We start from the raw sequence: 22657 nt of genomic DNA, 5'->3' as shown, positions 1-22657 counted from the left end.
TTATGTGACTTGAGAATTGCGACTTAAAAGGATTGATGAGTTTGTAATCCAAAAGTTAGAATGGAGGGTTGAATTTAGGCAATTTTGAACCCGCTTTAGGTCCTTTTTATTGATTCAAATTGTCATTTTTTAGTGCTTCTCAAGTGAATCCCCCATATAAAAAATAAAATTAATTAAATATTGATAATCACATATTCAATTTATATTTGTCATTAAACCAATATATATAGTAAGTATTATTTTAAAAATAAATTGTTCATTTTTAAGAGAAATTATGACATAAACATGTGGCTATTGTTAAATGATAACTTTTATTTATTTATTTATTAATAATCTGTTCGAGAGATATTAAAATTAAATATTTTCAATCAACAAAAATAGATTTAAAGTGAGTCTAAAATCACCTAAATTGGAGAGTATGAATCTTTAGGTTATTTTTTTATATGACTATTATGAGTTTTAACTTTTATTTATTTTATATTTACTGGTGTTTTGAGGTTTGTTTATTTAATAATTTTTGTATTTTTTACCCAAAAAAAAAATGTAAAAAGATGGAGAGATTATGTAATAACTTACAACAAATAAATAAATAGGAGAAATTTATCACTGCAACCTTTCAAATGATACACTTCGTAAAAAAATTATGATATTTTATGATGAATGTTATGATTGCTTATAATGTATATTATGATATTTTGTAGTAAAGTTATAAATAACGAATTTATTATATACACCCTAAAGTTAAGAATGATAATGTTATAATATTTTATAATTTTTGTTATGACACTTTGAGATTTTGTCATGATATTTTTCAACGAAAAAAAGTTATACTTTTTATAGTGAAAAAGTTATAGCATCTTGTGTTTAAGTTATAAATTTTTGTAAAAAATTATGAAAAACATCATATATATCATTTTGAGGATGCACATTGTAATATCTCCCAAATAAATAAGTTACTTATTTAGATTGTTACCTTAATTTTTGTAAAATTAAATTTTAATTATTTAAAAAATTATTTTAAAATTATCATAAGAAAAATTTAATTGATCCAGTACAAATTATCTAGTGCCGGAAGCTTCATAGATCTATAGTGGGTGGAGATCTGATCAGAAATCACAAGTGGACGGTGTGAGGTCTCATAAAGGAATTTTTTTTATTATATTTTAATAAACTGAATCGTTCATATTATAAAGTTTATTAATTATATCATCAATATGCAACATTAAGTTAATCGGACATTTGTAACCCAATGATCAAGTCCTAATTATTTTTAAAAAATTATTAAAATCAAATTAATCATTTATTTTTTGAAAAATAAATGTGCTCTTATCAAGAGGTTAAAGATATCTAATTTACTTTATGTTTTGTTCAAATGTTCTATTCGACGAACCTTATAATATGAACGATTCAAGTTATTAAAAAAAACACAAGACATGCCCTTAATAGGCCGCAGAGCAGCCTGCTATGCCTTATGGCACAACAGGAACCCCCAATTCGCGACGTCGGTCACCACGTTGAAGGCAGAATCAAATGCCACTGCCATCTCTCCACGTGTCCCTCTCATTTCTCCCCTTATAAAATGCTGTCCACTCCTCCTCCACCCATATTAACTTCTCTCTCTCTCTGTAGCCCAAACCCCTTTGAATCCAAATCTTCTGTTTTTTTCCCACTGACAGTCGGTGTTCTGAGAAGATGGTAAAAAATAATTTTTTTGACTTTTAACTAAGTTTTTGACTTTTTTAGATAAATGATTTGAGAAGTTGGTAAAAAGTGACTTTTGATTTTTTTTGATTAATGTTTGTTTATGATGTCAAATTATAATAAAATGACCAAACTACCCCCATTTATTTAAAATATTTACAACTTCACCTATGTAATACATTTTGACCATGAGGGTAAAATTGTAATTTCACCGTTAGCTAAAAACCAACTTTCCAAATGAAAAAAAAAGACAAAAAAGTCAACTTTTAACTTTTGCTACGAATCAAAAAAAATAACTAAAATCCTACTTCCCAATATAGCCCCTAGTTCACTATTTGACACAGTTTCTATTATTATCCTTCTTCTTCTTCTCAGTTGCAATTCGTTTATTCAAATCCCTTCAGAAACTCCCCAAAAACACAAGTAAATAAAAGTGACCAAGATATGGGTCGTTTATGGACGTTGATCACCCATGTTCACGCACTTGCTGGGTAATTTTTGCTTTTTAAAACTCCATTTGTTTAGAATAAAAATATTTTTTTATATTTGGTAGTGGTGGTGATAGAATGGAGGTGGAAGTCGAGGTGATGGAATGGTGGTGGGGACGATGGCAACAGTAATGGTGGCGGTGGCACGTTATGGTGGTGGTGGTGGTGGTGTAGTGCTATTAGTAAAATTTTATTTCTAATTCGAAAAATATTTTTTACTTTTTAAGGTTCCGTTTGTTTAAAGTTATAGAGAGGGGATTGTAATTGTTAGTGAGGTAGAATTTACAATCTTTGTGTTTGTTCTAGGCGATAGAGAATAGATTCGTAATTCCCTTCGGATTATGAATCCCCTTGGGGAGGGGATTTTGATGGGTCTCCAGCACTTGATATTAGAAAATAGTCCGCCAGGCTATTTTTTTATTTTTTATTTTTGACATGTTGGGCATTTTTTTTTTAACATTAAGGTTTAATATTTTTATATTTTTTGTTAAGTAAAAACCAATTTTATTTGTTTCATTTGTTTTATATTTTATTTTTTTTACATGTTGGGCATTTTTTTTTTGAATATTAATGTTTAATGTTTTGTATTTTTTTTATTTGTTTTATTATTGTATATTTATTTTATATAAAAATAATTTAACAATCCTCACACTAACAATTATTATCAAAGTAAACACAATTTTACTTAATCCCCTCACTATAAATCTTCTACATTCCATCTCTAAAAACAAACGGGACTAAATATGAAAATATTAATATTTTAAGATAGTTATTTTTCATTCATTCATTTTTTATTTTTCATTATATTAAAAAATCAAACGGGGTAGAACTCCTTCCACATGTTGTTTATCAATTTTTTTGAATTTAGTGATCTAATTTTCGTTTTAATTTGTGAATTATCCATGCTGGCCAGTTACGATGCTGTTGTACCCCTTGTAAGTTTATTAGTTTTTTTTATTTATTTAAATATTTTCAAGTTATAAATAATTATAGCTGGCTTCGACCAACCCATCCTACAATGGGATATAATCCTCACTCTCATGGAGATGCTCCTCCAACTCATCCTACAATGGTATATAATCCTCATAACAAAATTAGTTGTAAATATATATATTTAGATTAATAAGTTAATAACTAGTTCAACTTGATGATTATAAAATAAAATTAATTACGATTAGATCCTCTTAATTTTTAATGAATGCATCATCTTACATCCCTCACCATTTATAAATTTATATATATTGACCAATCGATTATAAAAATCATATAAACATTGCTTTAGAGTGATGTGATACATATTTACTACTAGATTCACTAAGGTTTTGATGTAATTAACCTATAAACTATAAGAAAGTAAAAATTATGGATCCCAAAATAGTAACTCAAAAAGTTTACGAATGGAAATTTTGAAAATACGTGTATTATATATTATATTTAGGAGTATAATAAGTTCATTTTAAGATCGATATTTGCATTATATTTAGGAGGATGATATACAAGTTCACCTTTTAAATCTTAATTCTCACATCATTGGACTTAAAAGTGAGTTTTAGACTGGAATAGTAATGCTCTTATATTTATTAGAATGAATCTAGGCTATAAATTTTTCTTTTTGATAAATTTGTAAATATATGTATTTTTTTTTCAGATTACGTAATAATTAATCTTTATTAGAATGAATCTAGGCTATAAGTTTTTCTTTTTGATAAGTTTTCAAATAGATGTATTTTTTTTTTCAAATTATGTAATTTATTTGAAAAAATACATGTATTTGGAAACTTATCAAAAAACAAAATTTATAGCCTAGATTCATTCTAATAAATATAAGAGCATTGTTATTCCACTCTAAAACTCACTTTTTAAGCTCAATGATGTTGGAATTAAGGGCGGGCCTGGCATAGCGGTAAAACTACCCTTGGTGACTTGGTGGTCACGAATTCGAGTTGCGAAAACAGTCTCTCTGTTTGCAGGGATAAGGTTGCATAAATCAATCTTTTCCCAGATCCCGCTTAAACGGGAGTTCTGTACACTGGGTATGCTTTTTTTTATGTAATGTAAGAGGGGCTAATTTCAGCCCACTAAATTATTTAGGCCCAATAGCCCAAGATTAGTGGGCCCAAATTTGTCGCAAGTCCAAGACTGGTGGGACCAGATTTATCACCATCAAATGGGCTAAATGGCTCTAAGCCTCGAAAGGGTTCGGATCCACGAACCTAGAGACTTACTCAGGCCCGGAACTCGAAAGGGTATTAGGCAAGCCTAGAGATCCGAGGCACTCGGATTCGAAAGGGTTCGGATCCACGAACCTAGAGGTCCGAAATACTTGGCTTCGAACGGATTCAGACGCAATCTAGAAGTCGCTCCGTTAATGAGTCCCAGAACACTTGCGGGCTCGGAGCTTTCCGGGATCTACGCACCAGAACCATGGACGTAATGGAGTTCGAACAAAGGACCCGATCCCGAGGACGGTGAGTGGAGATAAATTCACTCTTCGGTTAAACTAGCCTATACCCGGGTCGAGGTGGCACGACCCCGGGGGGTCCATGAGACTCGGCAATATTTTGCGGCAGGACGTCCTCTGGGACTACCCCTGACCCTTTGGGATGATTGGGGATCATTGGTTAGGTGTGGCTAAGAAGAAGGGTTCGCCGAGGGATTGATCTCCTCTTCGGGGTTTTCTCATCCTCGGAGAAGTCACCTCCTCAGAGAGGTCACCTCCTCGGAGAAGTCACTTCCTCGGAGAAGTCACCTCCTCGGAGAGGTCACCCCCTCGGACAAGGTGGTTAGAGAAAATATCCCCCATGTGCCTTGCACATGGGCTCCATCCTACATCATGAGGTGCCTATAAATAGCACCCACCCATAGCTTTACAAGGGATGGATTTTGGAGATTTTTAACTCTTGGGAAAGAACTAATTTCCCTTCTCCATTATCAACCTTGAGAGTGAAAGTGGGAGATCAATGGGAGAGCCTTGCCATTATTCTATTCTCTAGCCATTTTGCCTTCTTCTTCACCCAATCTCTTATCTCCATCATCTCCTTTGTTGTTGTGTTCCTAAGTTGAGATTATTGAAGAATCTAAGCCTCTTATCATATTCCAGAGAATTCGAATTTCTCAACTCCTTTCTTGAACCCTCTCTTACATTTTGGCGACTCTGCTGGGGAGGCGGATTGGTTAATGGTCTCAACGAGATCTGGAATCCACACAACTCCAACAAGGATGGCGGGAGAAGATGAAGTTCACCAACAAGGATCCTCTAATGGTGGTGATGATAGAACCATGGCTCCAGATCAACCACTTTTGCTTGAAGCCATTCAAGGACTTCAAAATACTCAGCAAGAGATTCTTACCACTCTTCAGAATCTCACTCACACCATGTTAGTGATGAGTTCTAGTTTTGCATCGGCACCAAACGGAAATCAAACGGGTGGTGGAGTTATTCCCGCCGGAGCGCAAAATCAAATCCAAGGAGAAGCAGGCCCCAATCAACCTGTGGCTCATGGCAACACAGCCACAGTAACACATGCTCAAACCACAGTAGGCGGCAGCAGTTTGCCTATGCCCGAGCTCCATGGCGTGCCGAGCCAAGATCCAATGGTGACTAGGGGAGTTTCTGGTGTAATGAACGGCACTCCAACGACTGCTGGTGTCCAGGAAAACATAAGGAGCATGATGGCGCAAAAGGGAGCTATGCCCGTACCTAATCTTGTTACGCCACCAGTGAATGTTACCCAAGCACCAAGCGGGCCTCCTTTGGTGCCAACAACAAATCTGCAAGCACAACCCGGTATAGCGGCGCCGTGCGGTGGACTCTATGGGCCTCAATTCAATATCCCATCACCAACTGGCTTGTCTATAGGCGCTGATGGCCAGTATCGTCAAATGTCCTCATCAATGATGAATTCGCAGCACCAGAATGGCCAAGACGCCCCTAGCTCAGTCTTCGGGTACATAAGCCAAGTCCCGGGAATACCACCATCAAACTCTCTCCCTCAACAGTTTCTCACTCTCGCCGATGTGCAGGCCATGTTCGATCTCGAACGGGGCAAGAGGACCTTACCTTCTTTGCCTGATCCAGACGTCAAGCCGCCTTACCCCATTGAGATGCTGAGCTATCCATACCCTGAGGGGTATACAGTGCCGAAGTTCATCAAGTTCGACGGCAAACAAGGAAATGCCCGAGAACATGTTGTGCGATTCATCGAGACTCTGGGTATTCATGGTTCAAACCACGTCCTCCGACTGAGAGAATTCTCTAAGTCCCTCACCGACCGAGCATATAGTTGGTATGTTAATTTGGCCCCAAACTCTGTCCGAAGTTGGGAGGAAATGGTTAACAAATTCCACTCCAAGTTCTTTCAAGTGGTGGAGAAGGTGACCACACTTACATTGTGTAAAGAGAAGCAACAAGAAAGTGAAGACATCATTGACTACGTCAAAAGGTTTCAGGACAAGGCCGTGGATTGTCATGAAGCAGTTGAGGAGAGTTATCTGGTTCAAATTTGTCTAGAAGGGGCATTGAGCAGGTACAAAATGTTTCTAGTTAATCACAAGCTACCCACCTTCTCGGCATTAATAGAAGCAGCTCGGAACATTAGCATTCCTCAGGCTCAGGAGTCCGGATTTAAAGCCAGTTACAAGACTAGTTTCAAATCGTCTCGTGGACCTATTGTTGCTGCTGCCTCTGCCCCAGATACCCGAAATTCACAAGGAGGAGGTCATAGAGGCCAGAAGAGAAAGCAATATAATGGTGAAAAGGGGAATGTTTCTTATCCATGTGGAGTCGAGGAAGTGAAAGCTCTAGTTAAGGAATGGGTGGCTGACGGAGAGTTAAAATTGCCTTATGTTGAAGAAATGCCATCAAAAAAGGACCGTGAGAGCCCTGAATTCTGTGTCTACCATCGTACATTGAAACATCCGACAGAGAAGTGTTGGACTCTCAGGAAAATCTTCAGAGATAAAGTCGAGGCAGACGAATTAAGGTTCAAAAAGCAAGGGACTCAAGACATCCGAGAACAACCATATCCTCAACACCGAGGCAAGGGCAAGAATGTTGCTATGATAGCTTATGAAGGCCCGATGATCGAGGCTATCGCCAATCTCGATGACGATGATTGTTATTTGGACGACATCCTCGAGTCAGAGGGTGAGCAAGTTTACTATAGAAGTGCTCTCGATCCAGAGGGCAGAACATTTATGACTCATGGCGAAGATCCCTTTGATCCAGAAGGAGGAGAAGAGTACTACGGAAGAGGAGGACACCATGTTTATGTGGCATCTTATTTTGAAGAGACCGAGGAGATGGTTAACTACGAGCCTCCAAGAGTGGAAAAAGATCCGGATCACTATGCCAAAACCTTGCAAGACTGTGTAAAGTTCAAGCAGTTCTTTGACCAGTTTGGACTTTCCAAGGAGGCAAGAACAGAAATCACCAAGTCTATCATTAATATAGCCGAGGCACACCATGAGGGATGCATGTCGACTGAGGGATCTATCCCGAGGAAGGCAAAAGAGCAGTCTAGTGCCATTACTTTCTCCGAGGTTGATCGGAAGTATCCTTTTTCTCACAATCGCCCGCTTTATGTGACTGCTTTTATTAACGGGGTTGAGTTCAAAAGGGCCTTTCTAGATAGTGGAGCCTCTATCAACATTATGACTCGCGCTACTCTAGAAAAGGCCGGAATCTCTGAAGAACGCATTGTGAAGCAACCGATAGTCATCACTGGCTTCGGTGGAGAAAGGAGAGTTACTATCGGATGCGTAACAGTTGATTTAGCCGTTGGAGAGATTCGCTCGGCCACCAAGTTCCATATTATCGATTCTGAGACAAATTATCACATCATTCTAGGGAGGACCTGGATGCATAGATATGGGGCTGTACCATCGAGTTATCATCAGTGTGTTAAGACAAAATGGGGAAAGAAGACGGTGACAATTCAGGCTACAGAAAGGCCTTTCGAGATCCATGAAGCTCATTATTCTGATGCCATCTACTTCACCGAACTGGCTGTCGAAGAAGTTCCCACCACCTCTAAGCCTCGAGGGGTCAAAATTCCTCGTTGGGAGGATATCAAAGATGACAAGGAGCTGATGGCAGAGTCAAGTAAGCAGGCAATGTCTAGACCAGAAAGTCCGCCTATTCCTCGGAAGGTGATGAAAGTTCGAGAAGGAGGCAAGATGGTATACTATTTATGATGGTGCATGATGGCCACAACCCGAGCAGCTGGTGAAAGCTTTCCAAATGATCTTGCAACTCTAGGGGCAAATTTCAACATTCCGTAGAAGAAGTCTATCTATGACATTTACAGTTTGCATTTACTACATTGTCCAAGAAGTTCTATCTTTCTTATGTCATGAAGAAATTTATTTCCTCCATATTATGTATCTCCATTAGAAGTTATTTTCTCTACATTGTATATTTTCATGGTGTTATGTTGCTTGAAACAGTTTTCAATTTTTGTTGCCCCTCAAAGAAGAAAGAGAAATAGTAGACTCAGTTACCAACCTGAAGGGAGTTTTCTTGACATAATAGAAGTATACTTCCACTCGGACTTCCGAGGGATAGCCTTTGCTTCCATTAGCTACCGAAATAGAAGTGCGCATCCACTCGGACTTCCGAGGGATAGCCTTGTTTCTGCTTAGACTTCTGAGGGAGAGCCTTGTCTCCTGCTCGAACTCCCGAGGGATAGCCTTTGCTTCCATTAGCTGCCGAAGTAGAAGTGCGCATCCACTCGGACTCCCGAGGGACAGCCTTGTTTCTGCTCGGACTTCCGAGGGACAGCCTTGTTTCTGCTCGGACTTCTGAGAGACAGTCTTTACTTCTGTTGGTAGAAGCTTGGTAGACTCGGTTATCTTCCAGAGGAATCTTTCTTGCCAAAGTAGGGTGTGTACTACCTTCGGACTCCCGAGGGACAGTCTTGCTTCTGTTCGGACTTCCGAGGAACAGCCCTTGCTCTCATTAGTTCGGGTTCCAAGGGCCCCGACGTCGTGGATTTCAATCAAGAATTCATTTGTCTGAAATAGTAAAGCCAACAAATGAGACAAACAATATCAATTTCAGATCATGATTCAGGCATTATCAGAATGGGGCAACATCAACAAATAATAATTATCTATTTAAGCTACAACAATTTTATTACTCTGAGCAAGTTCATGAAAATGCAACTATCAAGTTTTTGTCTCTCCGGGCTGGTTACTCTCGAGCCGACGTAAAACTACAACGGTCACACAAAAATTTTGGCATCAGCTATGTATTTCCCAAGCATCCACAAGTTAAACAAACCACAATATATCATCTTTATTATTCAACGAGGTTCAACCCCGGAAGTCATCAACAATTCTTTTTCTCGGGTATTCTTCAAGCTCAACAAATTACAGTACCAATATGTGTATCAACAACATACAGATTTTCGGTTTTTTATCATCAATAAGAGGTGCAATATCATAGGTCGTTTTGTGATGAAATTCAATTGGGACAATTTCTCAAAGTCACTATGTTCCATATTAAAGGTCCAATTTATATAGGGCTCAAAATTTGGACAGAGTGAAGTTCAATAGTAAATTTCAGGCCCGAGATCCGAAGTATATTACATTGCTTATCAGTAGCAAGATTCAATGGATCATTATGCAAATTACAAGAATGTCCTTTCCAAAGTCCATATTCATAAGTCCAGGGTTTTCTCTCTCCATGTCAAAAATGAAGCTCAAATATTAGTCAACAAGTTATATTCGGCCTTTCCTCGGTGATAAAGTTCAACAAATTATGTGCAAGCCAAGCACCTCAATGAGGTTTCAAGTGCTAGTGCATGTTTCCATATGGCCAAAATCACGGTGTTTGAGCTAAAAAAAAAAAAATATATCATTGGGATTGCCACAAAAATTGAGTCCATATTCAGATTCAGTTTTTTTTATTTATTTACTTTATTTTTATTTTCATCAGATTGCTTGAGCCCTCTACATTGCCACAAAAATATATTTATATATATTTAAATATATTTACATTCGGAAGAGGGGGCCGAATTTCATACTTACAAATTTGGGCAGTTAGAGAGGTGAAGTCTGAAGCCGATACTGGAAATTTAAGCTGAAATCAGAGAGGCTTTACAGACTGTAATCAACAAGACTAGGCTAGGCTTGGCAGGACCACACACGTTGCGTTGAGAGGGCGAACGTGTGTGGTGTGCGTTGGAACCGTCGAAGTCAACAGTGATCGGAACTGGAACCAGTGAGTATGCAAAAACCGAGATTCAAACTCCGAAAAATAGCGCCGGGCTGTGAGACTAACAAGCTGGATGGTGTTAGGCAAAACCACACATCGCGTTGAGTGGGCGACGTGTGGTTCGCGTTGAACAGCCGAAGACGAAGGCAAAGCATCGGGCATCCACTATTTATCTTCCGAGCATCTACAAGATCGACAAGACAATAATTAATTATTCAACATCAAACCTGTATGTATGTCAAAATTATTGTCAAAATTATCGGCACAGGTTCAAGATTCAATAGCATGGATTCAAGACAACAAAGCCAGATTTCTTCAATAAAATTAGCAAGGATTCAACATTGATTATTCCAATATTCACACAAAAAAAAAAAAAAAAGTGTCAAACGAATATGAAATTGGCATTCGAGAGCTCTGGTTTACAAGTGAAGCCTACGATCGAGGACGATCCTATCGCTTGTCATGATCATCTTGAAAATGAACTTGTTGCCAACAGTGCAGGTTCCCTCAGCCTAACGGAGCTCTGTTCAATTAAACTTGAAAGTGAAACACTGACCCAGATTCCACGGGAAGATGAAGCTCTGCAACCAGTGAACAACACTGAGAATGGGAGGGAATTCAACTCCTTAAATCTGCTGAATACTCCGAATAACAATAAACAAAATGAAGAAAGAAACATAAAAAGGAAGTGCATCTCAAATTCTAATGTGTTGATGACAGCCTCGACCTTAGTTGCAGCTTCTACGTATACAAGTATTTTCAATTTGAGCCACTCAGATTCTGAATCTACTGAATATTTCAGCGTTCGAGATATAATATTGTGTCCTGACCGACTGCCCAATTCTTTCTACAACATCATGTTCATGACAGTCGCATTTACTTCGAGTATGGTCGGGCTTGTGATATCATTCTGTTCCCGGGTATTTCTGTTGCTATGCTTGTCTGCATTCTTTTTCAGTTATACTTTCATAATGAAAGATAATCTGCCCAAATTCTGGACATTAAAGCAAGCACCAGCAACCAGCACATTCAAAGCTTTAAAACGAATAAAAAGAAAGGAAGAGAACCAGCGGCAGTATGCGAGAAAGGCCACGGACAGACCCACGCCACGTTGAGGGGGCGGCGTGGTCATCGCTAGTCGGTTACGGTTGACAGGTGCAACGGCGGTGTAAGAACTGCGCGTGAGACAGACGAGCTGCGTGAGTTGAAATGATCACGCACGGGACAGCACCACGGCGGGTTCGTGCAGAAGCCGACGGTCCGTAGGGTGGTGGCCACTTCAGTAAGAACGGAGAGCTGCCGCAACGCTAGTGGTAGCCGAAGCTTTGGCCGCCGACAGTGTGCAAGAAGGTGCGGGTCTTCGGCTGTTTGTTGAAGGAGGGCACGGCAATGGCCTCTGGTATTGTAGCAGCAGACCCTCATTAAAGAAGATGAAGTCTGGGCCTCTAGAGAGAGAGAGGTGAGTGAGAAGTGGGTGTGGCGGCTGTGCAAAAGTTGGTGAGGCTTAGGGTTTTGGCACTTTCCTTAAATAAAAATAAAAAAAAAAAACAAAAAAAAAAGAGCATTATCCGTGTGTGCCAAACAACAAAGGCACGTGTGAGGTAAAAAAAAAAAAAAAAAAAAAAAAAAAAAAAAATTTTGCTTGTCAATTTTTTCTGTAAATTGAAGTGCGTCATCAACTTTATCCATAGGCTCTGTCGTGACAAAACGTTTCTTTTTTTTTTTTTTTGGGGAACGTGATGCGAAATAAGGTCGAAGAAATGACAGTATGCATGTATGAGAAATTTAAAATTTCTCATACACGCAAGGGGCAAATGTAAGAGGGGCTAATTTCAGCCCACTAAATTATTTAGGCCCAATAGCCCAAGATTAGTGGGCCCAAATTTGTCGCAAGTCCAAGACTGGTGGGACCAGATTTATCACCATCAAATGGGCTAAATGGCTCTAAGCCTCGAAAGGGTTCGGATCCACGAACCTAGAGACTTACTCAGGCCCGGAACTCGAAAGGGTATTAGGCAAGCCTAGAGATCCGAGGCACTCGGATTCGAAAGGGTTCGGATCCACGAACCTAGAGGTCCGAAATACTTGGCTTCGAACGGATTCAGACGCAATCTAGAAGTCGCTCCGTTAATGAGTCCCAGAACACTTGCGGGCTCGGAGCTTTCCGGGATCTACGCACCAGAACCATGGACGTAATGGAGTTCGAACAAAGGACCCGATCCCGAGGACGGTGAGTGGAGATAAATTCACTCTTCGGTTAAACTAGCCTATACCCGGGTCGAGGTGGCACGACCCCGGGGGGTCCATGAGACTCGGCAATATTTTGCGGCAGGACGTCCTCTGGGACTACCCCTGACCCTTTGGGATGATTGGGGATCATTGGTTAGGTGTGGCTAAGAAGAAGGGTTCGCCGAGGGATTGATCTCCTCTTCGGGGTTTTCTCATCCTCGGAGAAGTCACCTCCTCAGAGAGGTCACCTCCTCGGAGAAGTCACTTCCTCGGAGAAGTCACCTCCTCGGAGAGGTCACCCCCTCGGACAAGGTGGTTAGAGAAAATATCCCCCATGTGCCTTGCACATGGGCTCCATCCTACATCATGAGGTGCCTATAAATAGCACCCACCCATAGCTTTACAAGGGATGGATTTTGGAGATTTTTAACTCTTGGGAAAGAACTAATTTCCCTTCTCCATTATCAACCTTGAGAGTGAAAGTGGGAGATCAATGGGAGAGCCTTGCCATTATTCTATTCTCTAGCCATTTTGCCTTCTTCTTCACCCAATCTCTTATCTCCATCATCTCCTTTGTTGTTGTGTTCCTAAGTTGAGATTATTGAAGAATCTAAGCCTCTTATCATATTCCAGAGAATTCGAATTTCTCAACTCCTTTCTTGAACCCTCTCTTACATGTAATAATAATTATTTTTTCAAATTATGTAATTATGGATTTGGCTTTTAATATTGTAGGATACCAATATGGTATGATATAAAGCTAGCATTTGTGGCATGGTTGGTTCTGCCACAGTTCAGGGGTGCAGCTGTCATATATGAGAGGTTTGTGAGAGAGAAACTCAGGAAATATGGAGCAATAGATCCTCACCACAAGTCTCCCAATGGCAAGAGCAAGGGCAAGAACAAGTTTGTGGACTTTATTACCCCCAAGGAAGTGAGCTAAATTCCACTCTTAAATCTTTTATTTTCCCTAAAGTTTGTTCTTGTTTTAATTTTAATTGTTTCATGTGTAACTTTAATTTCTATCTGTGAATGTTTAATGGGAAATGCAGGGAGAGCACGAGGCTTATTGAAGAAGAAAGGAGGAGAGGGTTCCACACTTTTTTCACTAAGGGCTTGTTTGGATTTCCCTGTTTCTAACTTCACCCTTTTTCTTTGCTTTGGTCTTTTGCACTAATCTCAACCTTTTGTACAAGTTTGCAAGACACTTTTAATTTGTAACTGTTTCATCGACTTATAACTAATCAGACAAGTGTATGGCTATAATCTTTGATATCACAATCCTTGAGAAAAATTATGCCGTGGTCTTGCGCCAAATTCTCATGCCTTAACTTGATATTTATTTATTAGAGTTGTAGGATTTAGTATTTTTTTGTTAAAATGATACATATTATGGAATAATATCCTAAGACCATGTATAATCTTTGAAATGTTTCTTATAACTTTTTTTTTTTTTTGGTAAAAAATAATAACTAAAATCGCATAATGTAACTATTTTAGGTCAAGTTTGGCATGTGATCAAAAAGTCAAAAAGTCAAAAAGTTACTTAAAAAATTAAAAATTATTACTATTCACCAAAAGTCAAAAAGTACGACTGCACAACTTTTAATCCTAATTTTTTCCTATACATTAATTTATATAATTTTTTAATACACATTTTTTCATAAAAAATTAAAAATTTAACCCAAACAACTATATTTTCTTCCTCAACTTTTTAGTTTAAAAAATTAAAAAATACACTTATTTAAGGCATCCCAAACAGCTCCAAAATTACCTCCTTGGGACGTTAACTTACATGGTGGTATTTTACTTTATAATTTGTTAGTAACCCGATGGGATGATCACATTTGTTTGTAACCTGATTAGGACGTTAAGTTACATGGTGGTATTTTACTTTATAATTCGTTAGTAACCTGATGGGATGATCACATTTGTTTGTAACCTGATGGGGGTGCTTGGCAATGTTTTGAAAATTGAATCGATGAGCGAATTGAAAAAAGAATCGGGTGGACGGGTCACTGGTTTAACTATCAGGTTGAATCAGTCGAACCGTGACGCCATAATTAATATTATATAATTATAAATTATAAATAAATAAAAATATATATAATTACTGAAATAATAAAAAAAAAAGTATTGCATAATATTTGTTAATAATATTTAAGAAGGCCATCATTGATAAAAAATAAAAAATAAAAAGTCACTAGTTTTAAATAAATTAAAAAAATTTAACATTCCCTCCAAACAAATTGATTGAATGCAAGATTTAAATTTGGAGGGAAATGAAATTTTCAACTCTCCCTCCAATCAAATATGATTTAAACAATCTGATTGAATCCCACATTGAATTTTTAGGTTCTCTTTGAACAATTTTTTTTCGGACAAATTACACTAACAGTCCCTATAGTTTAGGGCTTGTGTCACTTTAGCCCATGACTTTTCAATTGTGACACATTTGACCTTGAATTTTGAATTTTGTTCTAAATAAGAACAATTAACATATCATTCCTTAATTTCAAGGGCAAAATAGTCAATTTTATAAAATATAAACTAATTTGACAAAAATAAATGTCAAAAAAATAGTTTAAAATTTTTAAAAATTATTTCTACCCACCAAAAATAAAATTATGTAAAATTGATAAAAATTAATAAAAGTTACATGATTAATTTTTAAAAATTAATTTTACATGATTATCATCCAAATATATAATAAAAATTAATTTGGAAAAAAAAATAAATAAATGTCTAAAAGATTTATCAATTTTATATAATTTTATCTTTAGTAGGTAGAAATAATTTTTAAAAATTTAAAAATAATTTTTTAACATTTATTTTTGTCAAATTAATTTATATTTTATCAAATTGACAATTTTGCCCTTGCAAAATGCAATAATATATTCAATTGTCCTTATTTGGAACAAGATTCAAAATTCAAGGTCAAATGTGTCACAATTGAAAAGTCAGGAACCAAAATGACACAAGCCTCAAACTATAGGGACTGTTAGTGTAATTCACCCATTTTTTTTCCCTATAAATAGGAATAGATTTTCATAATTTCTTCAAGCTTCCAATAAGCTCCTTCTCATGAGAGGAGACTCTTGAAGTAACAGTTTTTAGTCAAAATTTTGATATATAATATATATATAAGAAAGAAAAAAAAAAAAAAAAAAGACCGAGTTGGTCCAAAATCGGCACCAGTTCACCGGTTTTCCCGGTTGAACCATCGGATTTTTCGATTTTTACAAATAAGGCCGGTTTTTGGCCTACTCCGGGTTTTGAGGGTTTTCCGGACCAAAAGAAGGACCGGCTCCTGGTTTAACCAATTCGACCGGCCAGGCCAGTCCAAGTTTGAAAACCTTGGTGCTTGATCATCGAGATTACAAGACAAAAAGTTCCTGACAAAAAAAAGAAAAGAAAAATGTTATAGGTGTAGGAACAATCTTCTATGTATGAGAAAATAATGTGAAACAAATCAAACAAATCAAAATAAATTAGTTACAGAATTTATTTATCCAAATGAATAAATACAAAAATGATCAAGTCGAATGTGTCACACTTTGTCCTTAAGATAGATTCGTCCTGCTTAGGTGTTTATGAAATAATGGTATCCATCTCCCAAGATACAATGATCTTTCACAGATTGTATTAGCACTAATAACAATCTGTTTCGGCGAACTAGAACATGTGTTCTACATTTTCTAAAAACTAGTATGAAGAATAATGCAAAGAGAAAGCAAAAACGGGAAGAGAATTGATTTTTCTAATTGAGAAAAACTGCTGGAATGATTCTGTATTTATAGGCATAGTTGGTGACTGTTGGGAAGATCTAAACCGATGCAAATTTTCAAATTGAACAGGTTCAAAATCTGTTTGAAACCAGTTTGATATGTTGGAAACTGCTGGGCAGTTTTAAATCTGTTTAAAATAGAAGAGACATTCGGACTGGTGTGAAAGCCACACTGGTTGGGAGCAAAATTTTGAATTCAAGCTGTTTGGTGCAAAATTCAAATTTTCCCGCAAGAATTTTGAAAAAAATTCAAATAAATTTTGTCAAAAAAATTAATGTTAGGATTCAACCCACAACCGGCCCGGCCTGTCAGCCGATGGCGGCTGTGCGTACATATGTGTGGTGGTTTGGACCAAAGCCTACTTTGTCCCTAACTCCTCCCTTCACAAAACTTGGGGTGCCCCTTGGAGCCCAACCTAAGTATTGCCACCTAAAACTTATATACACACATAAGTTCTGTTAAGTTTTCAATGTGAGACAACTATTTAAGAAAACCCACATTTGACTTTTCAATTTGCCATTCCATGTACCCGAAAACAATGTCAACTTCTCATTCACTCACAAATGGTTTTGATAAACCGTTTGCACCGTGTGACTTGCCATGTGGCAAAGAACACATTACCTCTTTGGACCCATCCCAAAAGACGTGTGGGCCCTACTCAAATTTGGGATCAAAGTTGACCCAAAATAAGCCTATAAAAAATCATAATTTCCAACAATTCCCACATTAATGGAATTTGATAGAGAGAAAATATAACAACATGTTCTTATTACAGAGAGCATAGAAATTAGAGATATTCAGCAAATGATAGGTAGCTTTTGGCTTTGAACGTTCCCTTGTAAGACACTATTGGATTTATTAGCTAACCAGTGAACATGATGTCTTGAATTGTTCAACCATTTGCGTAAACCAAGACAATAGAACTCACAGTATATTACCAGACACAGTTTAGTTCTCACTATTGTGTTTATTTTGACATTGAACAACTTGGTCTTTCATGAGTGTTTTAGAGAATTGTAGCCCTTTACAAATCTCATAGAACCGGCCCAGTTCACACTCATATAGGTGATTCTTATGAAGAGTATCCTGCCATACTCTACTAGGTATTCCTAGATACAAGAATCATTAAAAGTATTACTTAACCTAAAACGCTGCAGATATCACTATTTCATCATAGAAATGCGTAGGAGTTTGACTCCCTAGTGATCCTTATGAGTCATACACAACTCGGTTATCCCTTTGAACCTAAATCGTGGGATCTCCAGTCAACTAGGTTAGGTTGCTATTGTAGTAACTCTTATTTAATAGACTTAAGTCCCATTGCCCTCAATGAATTCTCAACCAACTCTCTTGTTGACTCTTTGGTTAGTGGATCCGTTATGTTGTCTTTAGATTTCACATATTCAATGGAAATAATTCTATTAGAAAGTAGTTGTCTCACAGTGTTATGTTGACGACGAATGTGTCGTAATTTACCGTTATACATATAACTCTGTGCTCTATCTATTGCTGATTGACTATCACAATATATGTATATAGCAAGTACTGGTTTTGGCCACTTTGGAATATCTTCAAAGAAGTGACGAAGCCATTTTACTTCTTCCCCAGGTTTATCTAGAGCTATAAATTCTGATTTCATAGTAGATCTAGTAACGCAAGTCTGTTTGGAAGGTTTCTAAAATACAACCGCCCCACTAAGAGTAAAGACATATCCACTGGTAGATTTTGAGTCTCTAGTATCCAATATCCAATTTGCATCATAGTATCCTTCAAGTACTGCTGGATATCTAGTATAATTTAGCCCAATGTTACGAATAAATAGAAGATATCTCAGAACCCTTATAATAGCGTTCTAGTATTCTACTCCTGGACTACTCATATAGCTACTTAATTTACTTACTGCATAAGCTATATCTGGACGAGTGCAGTTCATCAAATATATTAAGCTTTCAATAATTTGGGCGTACTCTAATTGAGAAATACTTTCCTGTACAATTTTAGAAATAAGCAAATTAACATCCACGGGTGTTCTAAAAGATGATCATCATCTTTGATGAATTTGTCAAGTTCTTTCTCAATATAACGTGATTATGACAAAGCATATCTCTCTAATGTTTTGGTAATTTTCATACCAAGAATTACATCAACAATCCCCATGTCTTTCATGTCAAAATGTTTATTCAGTATTTTCTTGGTAGTTTTAATCATGTCATTATTACTACCTATAATGAGCATATGATCCACATAAAGACATACTATAAAATAACGTATGTTTGTGTTTTTAATATAAATACATTTGTCACATTCATTAATTTTAAATCCATTTGACATCATTGCCTTGTCAAATTTCCCATGCCATTGCTTTAGCGGTTGTTTTAAACCATATAATGATTTAACCAATTTACACACTTTCTTTTCTTTTTCCTGGAACAGAAAATCCTTCTGGTTGTTCCATGTAAATTTCTTCATTTAACTTACTATTTAAGAAAGTTGTTTTCACATCCATTTGTTAAATTTCTAAATTGTTCAAAGATGAAATGGCAATTACCATTCTAATGGATGTTATTCTAGTAACTGGTGAGTATGTGTCAAAGTAACCAAGACCTTCTTTTTGTCTATATCTTTTGACCACAAGTCTTGCCTTGTATTTGTCGATTAATCCATCCGCTTTTATTTTTTTCTTGAAAATCCATTTGTACCCAAGAGGTTTACAACTTGGTGGCAAATCCACCAATTTCCAAGTGTAATTTTGCATAATGGATTCAATTTCGCTATTTACAGTCACTTTCCATAAATGAGCCTCAGGACTGGACATACCTTCTTTGAAAGTTAAAGGTTCATTTTCTAACAAAAAAGTTAGAAAATCTGGACCACAAAATTTTGAGGTTCTAGCACGTTTACTATGCCTAGGTTTTTCTTCTTCATTTTGATCTATCTCTTGCTCTTGTATTTGATCTTGTTCTTGATAATGACTAGTAATAGCATCATAAGATCTTTTATCACTTAGTACTAGTCTCTTGTCCAGTTTTATTATGAAATACGTGTTCAAAGAATGATGCATTTCTAGATTCAGTAATAATATTTATATGCATTTCGAGATGTTCTGACTTATGAATCAAAAACCGATATGCACTACTATTCTTAGCATAACCAATGAAAATGCAGTCAACAGTTTTAGAACCTATCTTAGTTTTTTTAGGACTAGGAATAGCTACTTTAACCAAACACTCCACACTTCTAAGTATTTGTAAGATGGTACTCTCCCATGCCATATTTCATAAGGTGTTTAATTCACTTTCTTTCAGATTACTTTATTAAGAATATAATTAGTAAAAAGTATTGCTTCCCCCCACAAGTTCTGAGGTAATTTAGAACTTATTAACATAACATTCATAATTTCTTTTAAAGTCCTATTTTTCCTTTCAGCAATTCTATTTTGCTAAGGTGAATAAGCAGCGGTGGTTTGATGAATTATTCCATATTCTTTACAAAACTCACCAGAAGGTGATTCATATTCATCACCTCTATCACTTCTTAGTTTTTTTAATTTTCTTATTAAGTTGATTTTCAACTTCATTCTTATATTGAATGAAAGTTTCCAAAGGTTCATCCTTGGTTCGAATTAAATAAACATAACTACATCTAGTACAGTCATCTATGAAAGTGAAAAATATTTTTTTCCCACCTCTAGTTTGAATTAATTTAAAATCACAAATTTCACTATGAATTAATTCAAGTGGTTCCGTACTTTTTTTAATTGTATGAAAAGGATTTTTGGTTAATTTTGTCTCAGCACAAATTTCACATTTATGATTTTGGTCAATTTCAAATTTAGGCAAACATTTCATATTAATTCATCTATGCAAAGATCCATAGTTAACATGTCCTAGTCTACCATACCACAAATTTGAAGACTCAAGCAAGTAAGAAGATGATGTATTTTTATTAATAGCAGAGGATACAACAATCATTACATTTATTTTGAAAAGGCTATCAGACATATAACATTTCCCTACATGCATCTCGTTTTTGGTAAGTACAAACTTATCACTTTCAAAAACTAGCCTAAACCCATTTTTACTCAACAGAGATATGAAATAAGATTCTTGTGAATGTCTGGTACATGCAACGCATTGTTGAGAGTGAGTTCCTTTCCAGATGTCATTGTAGACACCTCATTTTTGACCGACCTCAAGACTTAGACGTCATCGTTTGTGCTCGTTTGTGCTCGTTTTGAGTGCCCAAAGTTCTCGGCGGAACGCCTTGTCTTTGAGTCTCTAAACCCTCTTTGTTTTGTGCTTGTTTTTGGACCAAACCTTGGTGCCTCTTGCCTGGAGGGGGAAAGGGCCTTGTCGGCCACTTGAAGTGGTCAGTCGGCTAGCTGAGGTGGCCGGCCGACGACCTAAAGTGGCCGACAGCCATTTTTCTCCTTTTTCAGATATTTTCTTTGCCAGCTGTGCCAGCTGTTGATCACTGAATGCCATCTCCATACACGTGTATGGAGGGATGAATGCAAGCCTTTGGCTTGGATTTCTATATAATGGGGGGTCTCTCCCCCATTTGTAAGGTTGGATATTTTTTTTGAGCAAATTTCCCTTCTCTCTCTCTAGAATTCTCTCTTTCTCCCTATTTTGTGCTTGAAAGTGAGAATTCTCTACACTTTTGCAAAGAGACCCTTAACCAAACATCCTCATCTTGGAGCTGAGGTTCTTTGAAATTGACCTAGTTTGAGCTTTTAAGGTTGGTTTGAGCTGGAATTTGGACCTGTTTGGTGCTGTGCTTCAAGAGATATAAGAGTTACCTTATAAGCTTTGTTTTAGTTGCTTGAATTGCCATCTTTTTACACTATTTTTGGCCTGGTTTTCAACTACAAAAAACTCTGATTTTTGTGTATTAACATGTTAGTTTGAGATCATTTTGCGTAAAGGGGGAGTCCACCTTTCTTATTGCCTAATTGTGAAACTTCTTGTATCATCTTTTAGCATATTCAAATCAAACCTTTTGGCCCTTTAAACCACTGAAATTCAAAGTTATTTCAGTGGTAAAAAGTATGCTTTGAAGTCCAAAAATGGAGGGGGTAGCCTCCCCTCCTTGTGTCTCACTTCCATGCCTAGTTAGTATCCTATGGTAGCATGTTCTTATGGCTTAACCTAGTTTAATTCAAGCATGTTTTAGGCTCTGATTTGGCATGATTTAGCTCTATTTTGGGCTGCTTTGATCATATGAACCATGGTTTGTATAGTTATAGTGCAAATGCCTTCACTAGTTTAGTGTTTTAGGCCTCTAAACATGTTTTGCTTGAGATGATTGCATGTTGTAATGTCATTTAACATGTGATTTCAGTATATATAGCTCTATCACACTCTCACTTATTTCACTCTTTCATTGCTTTTGAGAGTTGTGTCTTGAGTCTTATTTACGAGCTAACATATGAGCATGTTTTTCTAGCCTTTTATGCTTCAATCTCAACATGTTTTAGCCACTGTTTTGGCATGTTTTTGCTCTGTTTTGAGCTAATTTGGTCAGTTGAGCTTGGTATTGCATGCCTTTAGTGTAGTGCTCTTCACTAGTTTAGTGTTTTTGGCTTTTGAACATGTTGTGCATGTGTTGCTTGCATGTTGTAGTATCATTTTTCACGCCATTTCAGCACTGAAATATCTGCAACCTCCCTCATTTCTTCACTTTTCCATTCGTTTTGAGGGTTGGTTAACCTTAAGGTTGTGTTTAAGCTTGAGATAGAGCTTGTGCTCAATGGTTTTAATCCTCTTTTGAGGGTTTCTACTAACCAACGGCATGATCTCTCTCATGTATTAAGTCATCATTTGGTTCACCCCTCTCTCATTAGAGGACACTCACCTTGGACCTAACCGGTTAAAGAATGATTCAGTAATGTAAAATGTGTAAACAAAACATGACAAGTAAAACTTAAGCAAGTTAAGCATGTTGTGTTACATTGCATGTGTTTGGATCAGACGTTAATCCAAACACAAGAAACGTGGGACGTTTCATACTCAAAGTGATGAAACGTGTCACGTTTCTTGGTCGCCGTCACCCTTGATCATGCATGATAGGGTGGTGGTCCTTTAAGTCTTATTTGTGCATTCATTAAGCTTGTACAAGCTTGACTCTTTGGCTATCATGCATTGAAAATGCTTGATTGGTGGCTTGAAAGCCAAGTGTTACACTCCTTTGAGCTTGAGAAATGATAAAGAGGGTGGCAGTCCGCACATTTC

The 22657-nt window shown here is 36.9% G+C and overlaps 1 long non-coding RNA gene across 1 annotated transcript; it reads left to right on the top strand.

Annotated features, from left to right (window-relative positions):
• The first annotated feature begins 3182 nt into the window (after positions 1–3182).
• LOC114322107 (uncharacterized) lies at positions 3183–13930 on the top strand. The gene is made up of 2 exons (XR_014356673.1): positions 3183–3261; positions 13372–13930. It is a non-coding gene; the product is annotated as an uncharacterized LOC114322107 (long non-coding RNA).
• The last annotated feature ends 8727 nt before the right edge of the window (positions 13931–22657 follow it).

The sequence above is a fragment of the Camellia sinensis genome, chromosome 15 (assembly GCF_055761805.1).
Source record: "Camellia sinensis isolate YWXY chromosome 15, ASM5576180v1, whole genome shotgun sequence".
Lineage (NCBI taxonomy): Eukaryota > Viridiplantae > Streptophyta > Magnoliopsida > Ericales > Theaceae > Camellia > Camellia sinensis.
This window is presented reverse-complemented; position numbering and strand designations above follow the sequence as displayed.